Source organism: Phaseolus vulgaris, chromosome 10 (assembly GCF_051622355.1).
Source record: "Phaseolus vulgaris cultivar YP4 chromosome 10, ASM5162235v1, whole genome shotgun sequence".
In the NCBI taxonomy this organism is placed as follows: Eukaryota; Viridiplantae; Streptophyta; class Magnoliopsida; order Fabales; family Fabaceae; genus Phaseolus; species Phaseolus vulgaris.
In genome coordinates, this window is record NC_143507.1 from 14,986,443 (window position 1) to 14,998,597 (window position 12,155).

The window sequence follows — 12,155 nt, forward strand, 5'->3', positions numbered from 1 at the left end:
CTGAATTTATTCAAAGATGCAGTTTGTTATCAAATCTTAACAAACTTTTAAATTGCATTAAAAGATTGGTCAAAACATTTAATGATTGGAGCGTAAGCAGTTAAATCATTTAAAGCTCAGTCAAATATAAAACAGTTTTTCTGTTATGGTCCCAAAACAAACAATCGGTTGTTTCCTCCAATCAATCGGTTGTTTTGGTTTTTAACAGTTCAACCATTTGAAAAACAGTTTTCAATCTTTTTCTCAAAACACCTAAGTATAAACAATCGGTTGTTTCGAAAAAACAATCGGTTGTTTTAACTTAGTTTGAAAACATTTTACTTTCACAAAGATTGAGATGCTTATGCTTTAGATTTAATCAAAGGGTGGATTACAAAACTCAAACTACCCCAGAACTATACTAAACCAGCACAACAACACCAAGCACAGCTAAGGCTTCAACATCCTTCAAAGGATTTGGATTCTTCAAAGCTTGAACATCACTTGGTTCAACAAGTGTTGCATGCACGAAGTAATTACCATCAGCAGATAAATCAACCTTCCTTGCGAAGTCGCCGTGCAGGTAAAGTCGCATAAATGACTCATCCGGTTTGACACATGATAAGTCAGGCTAACTCGGTGTGTGAGTAAATACCCGAGTATAGGCACTGTGTGGGATGAGTAACAATTGCACATACAAATTTCTTGATCCAGTATAGAATAAGTCGGGTTAACTTGGTGTGTAAGTAAACACCCGGGTCTAGGCGCTCTTTGGGGTAAGTGAAGTTGCATAGATAAGCCATCCAGTTTTACACATGATAAGTCAGGCTAACTCGGTGTGTGAGTAAATACCTGGGTATAGGCGCTATGTGGGATGAACAAGTTGTGTAGGTGAGTCATCTAGTTTAGTGTATGATAAGTCGGGCTAACTCAGGTGTTTCCAGTTACTCGAGTTTAGGCGCTCTGCGAGGATGATTTTAAGTTGCATAGTTCAATTGACCAGTCACACGCCGACAAGTGTTTTGCGAAGGACTGCAATGACGAGGCCACGCGACTGCAAAGTAAGCTAAGCTCATATGCTGAAAGGATGACCGCACCCAGAAGGGCATAATTATTCGAGCATGCATTACTTGGCGAGATCATGGGTATAATACCTATGGATATGTCAAATCAGTACACTGGCCTGTAGGGGCCAGAGAAAACGGTTCGACAAAAGGTTGGTTTTGTTGAAACTTGCAGTATTCTTATCCCATGATGGGAAGGGTTAGCGTAAGAAATAAGTTCCTTAATTGATATACTTAAACACGAGTGCATTAGTGCATGTTATTTAAACTAGTCGAGGTTTATTATGGAATGCATTGGCTTAAGCTAGTTGAGGTTTACTGAGTTATCACCTACCAACTGAGAAACCGTCGCGTCAGCCGCCAAAGCACTCGAAAGACTCTTCGCTTAGCCTAGCTCAGCTCGAACCTCGGGGGCTTTTGTACTAGGCAAGAGTGCTCGAGGGCTCGGGACCTTGGCTATTGGACCCAAAGGGTGGGTTACGAGTTTTGGCCTAGATGTTGGTCCGATCAGAAAAGGTAATTAAGATAAAATAGTGAGTGCTCTCTAGGAAGCGATGAAAACATCTAGGGTTGAACAAGAGAGATTCATGGCGAAAGCTTGAGTTAAGTAGTTGCTCAGGCAAAACCAGCTGATGGCGAAAATAGACGTGTCTCGAGCAAGCAATGACGAGTTACGCAAGACCAATGAGGAATTGCGTAGGAGTCTACAACAACTTGATAGACGCTCCACAAGGGAGCGAGGCCTGATTGTCCAACTAAGGGCTCACCCCAAACCATTTTCGCAGGCGATTATTGACGTTGTCATAACAGTCAATTACATAACACCTAAGATTACTTTCACAGGTGTAGAAGATCCCGAGAGTTTCCTAACGGTGTTCAATGCCTAGATGATCATCTCAAGAGGAACCGACGCCATACATTACAAGATGTTCATGAGTACGCTCATAGGCACGACATTACAATGGTTTATTAGCCTTACTAATGGCAACATAATCTCATTCGACCAGTTTTTCGAATTGTTCAGGGACCAATTCAACATTAACCAAGCTCGACCTCCAGTCCCTTTCGACCTTTTTGGTGTAAAACAAAGACAAGGGGAACCTTTGAAGGACTTCCTGAACAGATTTGGGGCGTTTACAGTACGACTCCAAACCTAGGACGAGGCCTTGATGGTCCACGCCTTTGGACAAGGGGTCATATCAAGAAAGTTCAGCGATTCACTGATTAGAAATCCAATAAGGACGTTTGGGGAGATACAACGACGGGTTGTCGCTAATATCGCTGCAGAAGAGGCAGTATCTGTGAAGCGCGACAGCACGCACCCAGGGCAAGCCAAGCCCAAAGAGGGCAGCCAAGCTCAGCCTCTGAGGGTGCATGAAGCCGTGATCAAGAAGAGGTCAGACGCACGACGAACACCCTTTGCACCCAGAAAGAACCAACCTAGGACGAAGGTGAGAGACGACCTGCCTTTCCGCCCAAAGTTCCAAGTGACTTACAAGGAGCTGTTGGGTATGCCAGGAATGGCGGAAAAAATGAGGTTCCCCCAAAAATCTGACAGGAACTTAGGGTCGCGGAAGGAGGCCTGGTGCGAGTTCCACAAGGGGTTTGAGCATTATGTGGAACACTGTATAGCCCTTGGCTACCAGCTAGCAGACTTGATAAAAGATGGATTCTTGAAGGAGTATCTGAAAGGGATCCAGGAGGGGTCGAAGGAAGAAATTACTTCAGCAGACCAAGGACATGAGGTACCCGTCCATGGTGAGCTGAACACCATCTTGGGAGGATTTTCTGGAGGCGGGTGTTCTGCCTCCAAGCGTAAGAAGTACACGAGAGAAGTGATGATTGTAGAGGCGTGAGGGTCTGACCAGCTAGCCAAACCCGACCTCTGCTTTACCAGTGCAGATTTGGGGGACGTGGTCCCACACGAGGATGATCCAATAGTGATCTCCATCGTCACAGTGGGAAGAAGAGTACATCGAGTTCTCATAGACCAAAGGAGCTTAGATGATGTGATGTTTTGGGTAACATTTAATAACTTGCAGTTGTCACCTGACCAGTTGAAACCATATATTGGCTTTGCTGGAGATCAGGTGGAGGTTCAGGGACATGTGGAGCTGAGGATGACCTTCTCAGATGGTGTCTCATCTCACACGATCAATATCATGTATTTAGTGGTTAATTCTTTTTTGGCCTATAACTTACTTTTGGGAAGGCCCACCTTGAACAGGTTAGGCGCGATGGCCTCGACGAGGCACATGAAGATGAAGTTTCCCTCTCTCGAGGGAGGGGTGATCATCATCAAGTATGACCAAAAGGCGGTGAGGAAGTGCTACGAGAATAGCCTGAAGAACAGAAGGGGAGTGTGTACGATCACCGTCCAGGTGCGAAAGCTAGAGGTTATCACCCGAGCTGAGGTCACCAACGAAAGGCGACCTAGGCCTGCTGGTGAGGTTTAGGAGAAGGTGAGCAAGGGGAAGAAGTTCAAGCTCGGCACATCGCTAGGCTAAGTGTTGCAAGACAAGATCGTTGACATAATAGCAAGGCACATGAGTGTTTTTGCCTAGTCTTCTGCACATATGCCTGGAATAGATCTTGACTTCTTGTGTCATAGACTCACCATGGATGAGAAGGTCTGGCCAGTAATACAGAGGAGGAGGAAGCTCAATGAAGAAAGACGTCTAATCATCAAAGAGGAAACACAGAAACTCTTGAAAGTTGGCCACATAAGGGAAATCCAATACCCTGAGTGGCTAGCAAACGTGGTATTGGTGAACAAGGCAAATGGAAAGTGGGGGATGTTTGTCGACTTCACAGACCTGAATAAGGCCTGTCCCAAAGATTCGTATCCGCTGCCCAACATAGATTCTTTGGTGGATAGTGCTTCAGGTTGCTGACTATTGAGCTTCCTAGACACGTTCTCGGGGTACAATCAGATCCACATGCACCCTCGTAATGAGTGCAAGACCGCCTTCATGACGGAGCTCTCCAGCTACTATTATAAGGTCATGCCTTTTGGGCTGAAGAATGTCAGCGCCACCTATCAAAGGTTGATGGACATGATTCTCGCCCCCATGATTGGGCGAAATGTACTAGCATACATAGACGATATGGTCGTCACCTCGGCTGAAAAGAATCAGCACGTTGTTGATTTGGAAGAGCTATTCACCACAATAGCTAAGTATAACCTGAAGTTAAACCCATAGAAGTGTGTGTTTGGGGTAGAAGTAGGAAAGTTCCTAGGGTTCCTGCTCACTGAGTGAGGGATAGAAGCGAACCCGGAAAAGTGTGCAACAATCATAGTGATGAGAATCAAATAAAGGAGGCTTTTATTAATGAAGGGAGAGGTCATTCACCTACACATTTGAAGTTCTTCCTTCTAGTCTTTTCAAAATTAAAAGAAGACATAAAATAAAGAGAGGATCAAGCCTAAAGCCAAAGAAGTCTACAAGTTTTCAAGAATAGGCTTCATTTAAATATCTCTCTTTATTGTTTCTTTTATAAATTTGTAAATAATATAGAATTTTTAAATACATAGTTTTTAGGAAAGGTGCTTAGAGGGAAACCTTAGATACCTCTTTTGTAAAAGCATCTTTAGGCATTAGTTTAGAATTTTCTAGAAGAGTACTCTTCATGCTTCATTTAGGCGCTATTAGTAAGTAGCATATGAAGAGTCTTTTGGTTAGCTTATGTCGTAAGCTTCATGACCAGCCCTTGCTCCTATAAAAGGAGGGCTTAGGTCATTCACAATTCAGATTTGGAATTTGTAGTAAAGAAACTTTCCCAATTTGGTGATTGAGTGAGTGAGATTTGATTTCTCCTCTTCCTAGTCTCATCTTGAGAGCCTTGGTTCCCTCAAGTGGCGGCAATTCACACTTATCTTGGAGCAATCACACTTCAAGTGGCGTGTTCATCAATCAAGTTCTTCATTCACATAAGTTTCCTCTCTTCTCCATTTAGTTCTTCCATTTCCATGTCCATATGAACTCTAAAACAAGTGTAGTTTCTTTTATTCGGTTCATCTTCCTTTTCTTGCACTTTTGTTCGGTTCTTTTCAATTTCTTACTGTTTTAATTCAGTTCAGTAGCTTCTTTTCATGTTTTGTTCGGTTCAATTGCTTTCTTTAGAGTTTCAATCAGTTCATTTACTTTTCCTCTCATTTTAATCGGTTCAATTTTACAATAATTGGAACTTCCATATGAGTTTGTGTTTTGACACTAGTTTTGGTGAGTTCTTGTTCATAGAACCTTGATCCAATTCTATGATAAAGTGCCTATCTCATAACCAACTCAAGATGATTCCTAAGAATGTCAAGAATCATTCTAATTGTGCTAGTGGAATCACATCACATAGGGATGAGGAGCCCTGCCACGGTGAAGGAAGTACAACAGCTGACTAGGCGTATGGTCCCCTTGTCTAGGTTCTTATCAGTAGGAGGAGATAAGGGGTACCCTTACTTCCAGTGCTTGAAGAAGAACAACCGTTTCACGTGGACCCACAAGTGTAAGGAAGCGTTCCTCAAGTTGAAGGAGTACTTGACCAACCCACTTGTCCTATGTAAGCCGCTACCTGGTACCCCCCTTTGTCTCTATTTTGCAGTTACAGATCGGGCAATCAGATCGGTCATCGTGCAGGAGAAAGATCAGGCTCAAAGGCCTATTTACTTTGTGAGCAAGGTGCTACAAGGGTCGAAGGTACGATATCAAGCCATCGAAAAGCCAACCTTGGCAGTGGTGTTTGCAGCTTGGTGGCTGCGCCCCTATTCCCTGAGTTTCACTATGATAGTAATTACCGATCTCCCAATCTGCAAAGTCCTCCAGAAGCCCAATATAGCAGGTCGGATGGTGTGCTGGGCAGTCAAGCTGTCTGAGTTCAACATACAGTACGAACCCAGGGGGGCTATCAGGGGCCAGGTATATGCTGATTTCGTGGTAGAGCTATCCTCAGAAGCCACCCAGGTAAACGGTGGTGATTTTCAGTGGGTGCTCTCGGTGGATGGATCTTCTAACTAGCAAGGTAGTGGCGTTGGGATCATTCTAGAGGGACCTAACAAACTGTTGATCGAGTAGACCCTCAGATTTGCCTTCAAGGCCAGCAATAACCAGGCTGAGTATGAATGCTGCTGGCCAAAGAACTGTGGGCTCGTAGCTGGTTGGTAAAAAATGACTCGTTGTTGGTGACCGGGTATGTCACAAGTGAGTACCAGGCCAGAGATCCATAAATGGCCTCATACTTGAGGTATGTTACACTTTTGAGGTAAACTTTTCCCACGTTTGCGTTAATGCATGTCCCAAGGGAGCAGAATGCCCGAGCAAACCTAGTATCCAAGTTGGCGAGCTCGGGAAAGGGAAGTCGACAGAGATCAGTTATTCAAGAGACCTTAAAGTCACCCAGTACCGCTGCGGATGGAATAACGGAGGTCAGTCATGTAGAAACCTAGGAGGTCAGCTCGGTAAAAGGAAGGAGGCACCGATCATTGACACAGGAAACATTGAAGGTGCCCAAGATAAGCATTTATGGCTTATTGGGAGAGGAGTCATTAGAGATCTTACTAATCGACGTAGGGGAGACCTGGATGAAGCCATATTAGCGCTACCTTGTTGATGGTATGCTCCCGGTAGAGCCTGTAGAGGCAAAAGTGGTCAAGAGGAATGCATGAAGATGTCAAGAGGCACTGATCAGTTGGTGTCATTATTTCTAATTTCAGTAGAATAAGGTGCCTTTAACATAATAGGGTGGGTGTGCTTATCACATGGCCTTTGGATCAAATGTCGAGGTGCCTTATTTCCTGGAACCCAAGGGTGTGGGAAAACTTGATACCTCATATTAGGTATTCCTATAATAGGGTAGTTAATTCTACTACTTCCTTCACCCCTTTTGAGGTTGTGTATGGGTTCAATCCCTTCACACCCTCTGACCTCCTTCCTATTCCCATACTTGATGAGGTGTTGTGCAAGGATGGTTTTGAAAAAGACTTGCACCATCACATCAAGCTTCAAATCGAAAAGGAAGGTAGGCAAGTATACCGAGCATGCCAATAAGGGGCACAAGGCATTGATCTTTGAACCCGGGGATTGGGTTTGGCTTCACTTGAGGAAGGATCGCTTCCCTTCTCAAAGGAAGTCCAAACTTCTACCTCATGGTGATGGCCCTTTTCAGGTCCTCAAGAGGATCAATGACAATCCATATGAGTTGAATTTTCCTGATACGTATTTCGGTAGTAATTCTTTCAATATCAGTGATTTAACTCCTTTCTCTATAGGTCTTCCAAATTCGTGGTAGAAACCTTTCTTTGTATCGCAGAAAAAAAAAGGAAAAAAATAGATAAAGAATTCATTATCTATATATAGATATAGATACGATAGATAAACGAATATGATGTGGACCTAGAAGAGAGTGTGCCTATTGACCAAGCTTAACCTTCTAGGAGGATGACTCGAAGTATGACTCAAGACATAAGGCTAGGTCAGGATTCTCCAGCCACTGCCTCAGCACCTACCTTGCCCAGAGGATCACGAGCAGTAGAGCTTAGGCCTTGGGTGTTGAGCATCAGTTGGTGTCATTATTTCTAATTTCAGTAGAACAAGGTGCCTTTAGCATAATATGGGGAATGTGCTTATCACATGGCCTTTTAGGGTAGAATTTTGACCTACCTTCTAGAATATGTAGCTTATAGGCGCAACATTGACTTGGTCAATGACCTAGCCGCACCTTTATGTGGTCATTCCCATCCTACCCTTCACAGTTGTTCTCCAAGGCTCCTTCATCTACAAATAGGATGCCTACCTCATTGTATTTTACATGTTAATTTTGAATAGAAAAAGTTACTTTGCACAAATTGTGTGAGGTTTGAATCCTCTTGGCTAGGTCTTATGTTGAGTAGTGTGAAACTCTCAAGTGTTGGCCCTTCACTCATCTTGGTGGCTACCACACCCCAAGTGGCGTGAACCATTCTCACCACCACTCCATAAGCTTATCTCCTTCCACTCTTTTCAATTCATTTCCATTCCCGCCTTTTCATACATGTCTTTGTCTTGAATTCTTACTCTTGGTTTTGCTTTTGATATATGCTTATGGTTCATCATTTGGTTTAGTCATGACCACCATTGATGTTTACCTTATTGTCATTTCCATTCCAAATTGCATTCCATCTATCACTTTATATTGATTTTTCATCTTTTCCTTTGTGAAGTGAACCTTCACACTTACTTAACCATTTGGTTAAATTCGTTTCCAATGGGAATCTTCCTTAGGTTTCAACATAAATTGCTAAAATCCCAACTCTAAGTAAAGTGTCACCATAAAATGGAACCATCTAAAAATCAACTCACATCATGTGGTTATCAGAGCTTAGGTTCTTGAGCTTTTTTTGTTTTGAGTTGATTTGTAAGTTTACTTTTCTTGGACCTTTAATTCCTTGTCTTTATATTCAAGCAACTTTAATTTCTTGTCTTTACACTCAAGCACATTTAATATCAGCCCTTTATTTCTTGCTTTTCAATTCGACATTTATCTTATCAATTAGCTTTGTTTTCGCTTTTGGATGATAAATTGTGTCTTCTATTGTTATTGTCTCTTTTGCTTTGAGTCATATGTTCTTTAGTGTTTCTAGGAGTCCTTATATTTTGTTTATACTTACTTTGCTTTTAATTGTGAAAGTTTAAAAGTAATTGGAAATTTGTTTTAGTAGAAGCAGATTTAAGTTCCAAACACAAGATTTTAAGTGATCAATTAAATTGAATCCCAAACTTTTGTGCTCATTAGAGGTCTATGAAAATATTCATGATCAAAACTATGGACATCTCATTTCCATAATCCAAAAATAAGTTTTTTAAAAATTATGTATATAAGAGAAGTGGCTCAAGCTTTTTGTTCCAATCTCTTCAAATAACAACATTTCAAAATAGTGGGTTCATTTTAATTGGCAAATTGATTTCAACATTGTGGAACTTTTATTCTTTTGCTTTAAAAATTTCTAAAGAAAGGAAAATTTCATTGTTAAAAGTTTTAGTAAGTATCTTAGAGTCTTTTTGTGTGACTTTTCTTACTTGTCTTTCTTTACAAGATTTGTCATACATCTTTTCTCAAACTTGGTTTAGCTTTCTTGTTTGTCTTTTAAAATTTCCTTAAGTTTTGTTGTGGTCCTATTGAGATCAAGTGATAAGGGCTTTGTCCTTTTTCATTTGAGAGATTTGAACACCAAGATAGACCTTTGTTTAGGGGAAAATTTCTTTTTGAGTGTGTACCGCCCTGGTAGTCGGAAGTGATGACGTGGCACCAAGCCACAGAGTAGGCGTGTGGATAAGGCGCCAGAGTTGCAGAAGGGAAGGAAGTCGGGTGGTTCGTGTAATCGCCAGTTGTTAAGTTGGCGTGCTCCGATCTTCAGCATACCAAGCGATCGCCCAGTAGAAGGTGAAGTCGCCAGATGTAAACTCAGGCGACCAAGCGATTGGAGATGAAGGTGAAGCAGATTATGAAGGCGGCAGGCGAGACCACAGGGAAGGTGTACGAAGGCACCCTAACTCGCCAGTTCCAGTTGAGATCGCACTCCCAAGTTAGCTATGCACTGGGCAGTACCATGCATAAATAACTTAGCCAAAAAGAGAGTAGAAGCAGCGCCCAAGTCAAGGAGGCTCCAGATGATGGCACGTGTACGACTGGATGCGAGCCACGTGTCCAGGTCTGTAACTGCCAGGAGAGAGAAAGTGACCAGGTATATAAGAGTTCTCAACGAACTTTCTAAGGTACGCACGTTCAGATTACACTCTTTACGCTTGCGAGTTCTAGAGCTTACTGTGAGAGAGAACATTGCACGGTTCCTTGAGATTTCTTGAGTGTTCTTGCTCTTAGTATTTGGTGGTTCCGTCACTGACTTGGGCGTTGGAGTGCGATCGGCCGCAGCGGCGCCGCTCTGTTCTTTTGCAGGTTCTTGAGGTGGATCTTGGAGAAGGACGGAGGTTTGAAGCGGTGCACACGTCGATCCTTTGACGAGGCAGGTTCCAACGCTCTGGTCAACAGGCAGGATCATCAGGCGCCCACCGTGGGGCCGTGTAAAACTTGCTCCCATCCACAGCGTGAGTTCGTGGAGGTTTTCGAAGTTTTCTGCGTGGTTGTGTGCTGGTGCAACCATCGTTCGCTGTTTGCTTGAGATTGTTTCGGTGAATTCGCATTTTCCACCGTTCGTTCGGATTTTTGTTCGGTGGAGTTTGAGTTTTTTCGCTCGTTTGGTTTCTTTGAAGGTGTTGTTCGCTGCATTCTGTGATTCTCTAAGTTTCATGAGAAAAATGAGAAGCAATCGTTCAAGTCCGGTTGCGCCCGTCGCTGCTTAAGGCGCCGCCGCCATGACCATGGCGCAGATGGCGGAGATGATGCGTTCGTTGCAGGCAACTGTGGAAGCCTCGCGCATGGAACAGGCGAGAATGCATGAGGGCCTGGTCGCCTCTCGCGCCAGGAATGAGGAGCTTAGCAAGGTAACTGAGGAGCTGCGTCAGGCTCTTCAGGAGCAGCAAGGGCGTTCTGCTGCTGAAGAGGTTGCGCCGTCGTCGCCACCTCGTGTCTTTCCTATGCCTTTTGTTCAGGCGATTACTGACACGCCTATTCCCACGAGTGTGGTTCCTGTTAAGGATGTTTTCACCGGTGTGGAGGATCCTGAGGCTCATCTCACCACGTTCCATACGCAGATGATGATGTTAGGGGGATCAGACGCCGTGTATTGCAAGATGTTCGTGAGCACGCTCCAGGGAACGGCGCTGGAATGGTTTGTGAGCTTGCCTAACGGTCACATAACCAGTTTTCAACAGTTCTCGAAGATTTTCGTCGAGCAGTACATTGTGAATAAGGCACCGCCCAGGGTGTCCTATGACTTGTTTGACATAAGGCAATATCAGGGAGAATCCCTCAGAGACTACCTGAATCGCTTTGGGGCGCAGATGGTCAGATCGCCGGCCAAAGATGAAGAAATGCTGGTCTATGCATTCAAGAAGGGCGTGTTGCCGGGACCATTCTGCGAGGCGTTGATCAGGGCGCACCCCGCCACGTTTGCTAAGGTTAGGCGACTTGCGGTGGCCCACATCGCCGACAAGAGCGAAGTCACCGAGAAGAGAGGAAGCGTGGCTCCCGCTAGGCCACGCGCCCAGACGAGGATCCAGCCACAGAGAGTGCTGGAGACAGCGGCGGCCAGGAGGGATCAGAGGACTCGCCATCCTTATGATCTAAGGAGGAACAAGGGTAGGGGCCAAGGATGCCAGCAACCAGCACGCCGGGAATACAATCGCCCGCCTAAGCACAAGTTTGTCATGGGATTGGCGGATCTGATCGCCATTCCCAACATATCCGCTAGGTTGAAGGCGCCAGAAAAGGTGGGCGACAAGGTGCTGGGACCAAAGCCAGACGCCTGGTGTGAGTTTCACCAAAGCTTTGGCCACACTTTGGACTCGTGTTTGTCTTTAGGATACCAGCTCGACGATCTTGTTAAGAGCGGGTTTCTAAATGACTATATGCTGGACAGAAGGACGGGGGGTGCGTCGAGCTCCCAACCAGCAGGTGCTGAGGCTCAGCAGCACGAGATGCCTACGCACGGAGAAATCCACACCATCGCAGGGGGTTTCTCAGGCGGTGGATGCACCGCATCACAGAGGAAGAAGTACGCAAGGTCTGTGATGACGGTGGATATGTTTGAAGACCACTCGCCAGAAGTGGATATTACATTCACCAAACAAGATCTTTGGGATGTTGTGCCTCATGACAACGATCCCATAGTAATTTCGTTGATAACAGCAGGAAGAAAGGTCCACAGGGTGCTGGTGGACCAAGGAAGCTCGGCAGATGTGATGTTTTGGCCGACTTTCACGCAGTTGGAGCTGCCCCTTGACCAGCTGAGGCCCTATGGAGGGTGTTTGTATGGGTTCGCTGGTGACCAAGTGGAGGTCAGGGGGTACATAGAGTTAAGGACAACGTTTACAGACGTGGCGGGTTCAAGAACGGAAAAAATCAAATACCTCGTTGTAAACGCGCCTTCAGCGTACAACATCCTGTTGGGAAGACCCACGCTCAACAGGATAGGTGCCATACCGTCGACCCGGCACATGAAGGTGAAGTTGCCGTCCATGGAGGGGG